We start from the raw sequence: 6025 nt of genomic DNA on the forward strand, positions 1-6025 counted from the left end.
TAGTTAAGGGTGGTAGAGAGGAGACACTGCGATCGGAACCCCTGGGTGAGAAGCAGCTGTTTTCCCGCCCCGAATACTCAGCAGACAGCCAGAGCCCCGCCACGGTGAGGAGCTGGAGGCGGGGCGAGAGCTGAAGGTGACGCCATGAGCGCACAGGGGCGGAGCTACTGCCCGCTCCCAGACCCGCCAGCACCACCCCGGGGCGTTGCCGCCTCCTCCGGGCCTGCGGAACGAGCCAAGGTGTGCAGTCCGATTCGCAAGGCGCCAGGCCACCCTCCCACAGCGGCCCAACGGCACAGCACCGGAATCAAGCCAGCACCGGAATCAAGCCGGCGCGGGTGCAGCGCTCCACTCGCGTCACCTCGCGTCATCCGCCCCGCCTGCTTCCCAGGGCTCCTCACCCCGCCCTTGCGCAAGCGTATAGCAGCTTTACGGATCCGCCCTTTTTCGAGATTTGAATTTTCCCTAGCAAACCCAGAGAAGCAAAATACCCGGATGTGAGCGCTGTACTTTTCGCGCCAATATAGTAAATTCACACAACAACTTTGAAAAGGGAGCGTTACCGTCTTTATTTCTACGTTCTAAGTCTCCCAGGAGGCCAGTTAGGCATTGCAATGTCATCATTATCATAGGCAAGCACAATGGTCCTAAGCTGATGTCCCAGAGCCTAGACCTAGAACACATTTCTCCACGTTATCTCTCCTCATCTCATCCTTATTTTAACTAACTTCTGGTGGAAATTTGACATTTCCAGTAATTACAAATATAGGAGGCAGAATACAGAGTATCACACACCTGTGACTTTGTCGTCAAAAGAAGTACAGATCATTACAGGTCCTGTAGCTGCTTTGTACTGATCTAAAAATTAAATTACAAGCTATACCGATAGTCTGAATTGTAGCACGAATCTTAATGGGTCTTATTAATAAAAACAAACCTGGAGCCAGGTACTGGGGTGAATGCTGGAAGATCAGAGAGGCAGAACAAGCCACAGCCAGCTCACTTTGCTAATTCCTCAGCTGATCCTGTTTCCTCAGACTGGAAGCTTCTGAGTCCTCATCCAAATGGATCTCAGCTGAACTGCTGCTTAGAAGCCTAAAAGCTTAACCAGGCTCTAGTTCCTGGTTTTCACGCCTCATATACCTTTCTGCTTTCTGCCATCACTTCCTGGGATTAAAGGCATGAGTCACCATGCCTGGCTATTTCCAGTGTGGCTTTGAACTCACGGAGATCTGGATGGATCTCTGCTTCCCAAGTGACAGGATTAAAGGCATGTGTGCCACCATTTTCTGGCCTCTATGTCTATCTAGTGGCTGTTCTGTCCTCTGACCCCAGATAAGTGTATTAGAATGCACAATATATTGGAGGACATAACATATGACCACAATGAATAATTTTAACTTTGATATTACTGTATTGAGCCTGCCAGCAGATCTTGTAATTTGTTAGCAATAAGGCATGCAAATTACCTTGTCACTTTATGAACAATGTGTGTAATAATCCAGTTTTTTTCTTTTTCTTTCTTTCCTTATTTTGTTTTTGTTTTTGTTTTTGTTTTGTTTTTTGAGACAGGGTTTCTCTCTGTAGCTTTGTGCCTTTCCTGGAACTCACTTGGTAGCCCAGGCTGGCCTTGAACTCAGAGCTCTGCCTGGCTCTGCCTCCTGAGTGCTGGGATTAAAGGCATGTGTCACCACCATCTGGCTAATAATCCTGTTTTTATGTATTAAATTTATTTATTAATTCTTGGTTTTAGTTTATTCAGTTGCAAGTACTCATTTGGCAAAGGCCAGAGATGAGCCCCTGCTTACAAGGCTGTATATAGCCGTGTGACCTTGACCAATCTCTTTTATAGCCCCAGGCCCTCCCTGTAAAATAAGGGAGCTGACTTGGTCTCACAGGTTCTTGACAGAATTTAGCATGTTTTGCTCTCAAATTCAGAAACGATTTAGTTTCTCTGGGGTTTGTGGGCTTATGAGTAGCTAAGGTCATTCAGATATTTGGTAAGTGTCCCATGCTATGCGTTCATATCTGCAGAAAGGGCCCAGCAGAATGTTCTCATTAATGCTGCAGGCCAAAATACTACCTCTGTTGCACTGTCTGGAGGTGACAGTGGCTGCTGCTTAAATCCATACAGCCACAGGAAAAAAGCAAGTGTAAGGAACACAAGTTTTTTTCTTTCTCTTATTTAAAAAAATTTAATTCATTTTACATACCAACCACAGATCGCCCTCTCACCGCTCCTCCTGTTCCCTCATGCCCCCAACCTGTGGTGATATATTGCTTACCCTAATAAAATTTGCCTGAAGATCAAGGACAGAACAAGCCACTAGATTAAATTTAGAGGTCAGGCAGTGGTGGCACACACCTTTAATCCTAGCACTCAGGAGGCAGAGATCCATCTGTATCTCTGTGAGTTCAAAGCCATCCTGGACTACGTGAGATTGACTCAGTCTAGGAGAGAAACAGAGCCAGGCAGAGGTGGAACACACCTTTAATCCCATCACTTGAGATTCATACCTTTAATCCCAGTATTTGGGAGGCACACGCTCCATTAATCCCAGCACTAGGAAGGAAGTGATGTCTGGATGGAGAAAGGTATATAAGGCGTTAGGAGACAGGAACTAAGGATTTTTGGCTGAGGAAGCTCATTCAGCTAGAGGCCTATTGGCTGAGGATTTTCAGGCTGAGCAGTTGGTGAGGTAAGAGGTGGTGGCTGTGGCCTGCTTGGCTTCGTTGATCTTCAGGCAAATTTTATTAGGGTACACAATATATCACCACACCCACCCACTCCCCCACCCCTCCTCCTTAAGGGTAAGAACACGAATTTTATGGAGGAAGCTCCTTAGCTCTGAAATTGTTACACTTAGATGGACATAGTGGTGGAAATATGAAACCAATGCCTGCTACATAGCTAGTTCTGTAGAAAAGTAGAGGGAGGGAGAGGCAAAATACATTGTCATGCTTTGCAGGATGTTTCCAAAAGACCCAAGACCTAAGAGCCAATGCTATGAGCCTTCCCTGTCAGTTGCTAGGGGGAAGCTCTGAAGATCTATTCAACCGGGAACAAGGGTCATAGCAGTTCAAGAGTACAGGGGAGTTAAGCTACAATGTAACCAGCTTGGTTTTCCTGGAAAACTTGGGCAATTGGTTTCATTGTATGTGACTTTCATATTGGACCCAGGTAGACTTTGATCCCATTGCAGGAAAAGTTGCTTTATCTATACCTTTCCTGGATGTCAACTGTGGTGATATATTGTGTAACCTAATCAATTTGCCTGAGGATCAGAGGACGGAGCCAGCCACTACATTAGACATAGAGGACAGGTAGTGGTGGCACACACCTTTAATCCCAGGAAGTAATATGATAGGGCAATTAAAGGTATATAAGGTGTGAGGAAACAGGGACTCATTCTATTTAGACTGAGGATTTTGTAGAGGTAAGAACTAATGGCTGGCAGTTCTGCTTCTCTGATCTTTCAGCTTTCACCCTGATATCTGGCTCTGGGTTTTTTATTATAAGACTGTTTAAGATCCAAACAACAGTCGACCTTTATTCAGTTGATAGGATCTGACTCATGTCCCCAGTTCACCATTATGCTTGCTAGAAGACAGAAGAGTCAGTCTAATATGGGTGTCATTGAGCTCCATATGGGTACAGGGGAGAATGTAGAGACACCAGGTAGGGCCTCAGCTTGTGTCCCAGCTGAAGCCTTTTCAGGGATACATGTGAACAGCACTTTGAGTCCAGCTAAAAGGTTGGCTAGAAGGAATATGATGAGATCCAAGTATACTTAAGGAAGATTCAGGGCCTTAGAATACAGACCATGTTAACCCTGGCTTGGAGGTAAGAATCCCAGAGCAGAGGTGGCCCCCAGACATGGAGACAAATGAGTTTGGGAGAACAGTGGGACTCACATACTAGACCTGGTGGTCCTTCTTAGCAACAGATACTGAAGGTAAGCAAGTCTCATAATTAAGCCTAGCAGCGGGCAGTGGTGGCACACGATTGTAATCCAGCTCTCAGGAGGCAGAGGCAGGTGGATCTCTGTGAGTTCAAGGCCAGCCTGGTCTACAGAGCTAGTCCAGGACTACAAACTCCAATGCTACAGAGAAATCCTGTCTCGAAAAACCAAAAAAAAAAAAAAAAAAAAAAGGAAATTAAGCCCAGCAGCAACTCCAGGGCATATCTGAGAAGACAAAGAGGAAATGGGTCTGGTGAGAGGGTAGACGCCCTACACTAAACTTCAAGAAGGGAGATGGATATTTGGCCTTGAAACTAAACAATACTTTCTGGTGCCTGTAATTCCAGGACTTGGGTGGTTGAGGCAAGAGGATGGGAATGGTAAACAAGACAGGCTGGACTACAGTAGGAGATTCTGTCTTAGAAATAAACAACAAAATATATAATGTTGGTAAGTAGTCTGGTGTACAATAGTCCATTCTTGGGCTGAAAGTGAAGCTCTGTTGTAGAGCCCTTGCTTACCTAGCAGGCATGCATAAGGCCCTGGGTTCCATCCTCAGTAGTACAAAACAAAAACAAAAACAAAAAACAAATAAAAACAAACAACAACAACAACAACAAAAAACCCAAAACAGCAGAAGAAGCAGAAACAGAACCAGTTCTATATAAATAATTCCGTGGCTTCCACGTTTTATGGTTTATTTTTATTTTTATACCACTGGGGATATTATCCAGGGCCTCATATAGTCTAGGCAAGTATCCTATTACTAAGCTATAGCCTCAGACATTTTTAACTTTTTGAGTCAGGGTTTCATTTAAGCAGGCTTCCCTTAAACTTTTAATCCTCCTGCCTCAGCCTCCCTATCAGCTAGGATTACAGATATGAGAGATGAGGCCACACTTTTTTTTTTTTTTTTTTTTTTGGTAGCAGGCTTTTTCAGACTGCCAGCCCCCAAATCATGACATGGAGACTTACTATTAGTTATGAATGCTCAGCCTTAGCTTAGCTTGTTTCTAGCCAGCTTTTTAATTTATGCCATTTCACTTCATCTATGTTTTGCCTTCCGGGCCTTTACCTTTCTTTCATTCTGTGTGTTCTACTTTCCTATTTTCTCTGTGTCTGTCTGGCGGCTGCCTGGATGGCTGGCCCCTGGCATTTCCCCCTTCCCCCATAGTCCTCCTTTTACTTATTCTCTCTGCCCACCAGCTCTGCCTAGCCTCTCATCTGCCTAGCTATTGGCAATTCAGCTTTTTTTTTTTTTTTTTTTTTAGTTTTTTGAGACAGGGTTTCTCTGAAGCTTTGGAGCCTGTCCTGGAACTCGCTTTGTAGACCAGGCTGGCCTTGAACTCACAGAGATCCACCTGCCCCTGCCTCCCAAGTGCTGGGATTAAAGGCGTGTGCCTCTACCGCCGGGCCAATTCAGCTTTTTATTAGACCAATAATATGCTTTAGGCAGGCAAGGTAAAACAGCAACATATCTTTACATAATTGAACAAATGCAACAGATCTTTACATATTTAAAGTAATATTCCACAACATAAACAAATGTAACACATCTCTACATAGTTAAAAAAAAATGCAACATACCTTTACACAGTTAAAGTAATATCCCACAACATTAACAAATAGAACACATCTTTATATAGTTAAAGTAATATTTCACAACATTTTTTCTTTGAAAGTTTTTGTTTGTTTTAAAATATGTATTTTTAATTTATGTGTATGGCTGTTGAACCTGCATGTATGCCTGTGCATAGCATACATGGAGTGCCAGGCCAGAAGAGGGCATTGGATCCCCTGGCATTGCGGTTATAGCTGGTTGTGAGTTGCTTTGTGGGTGCTGAGACTCAAACTCCAGTCCTCTGGAAGAGCAGTCAGTGCTCTTTAACTGCTGAGGTATCTCTCCAGCCTAAGTTGAGAATTTGTTAAATAGGTAAGAGATAGCCCCAAATTGTAGAGTTGAGGGCCATGGTAGAGGAAGTTACACTTGTAACCGTTAGGAAAAGGACAGGACTAAACTGAGTAGAGCATAAGTGTATTCCAGCACTCAGGAAGCTGAGAGA

The sequence above is a fragment of the Onychomys torridus genome, chromosome X (assembly GCF_903995425.1).
Source record: "Onychomys torridus chromosome X, mOncTor1.1, whole genome shotgun sequence".
In the NCBI taxonomy this organism is placed as follows: domain Eukaryota; kingdom Metazoa; phylum Chordata; class Mammalia; order Rodentia; family Cricetidae; genus Onychomys; species Onychomys torridus.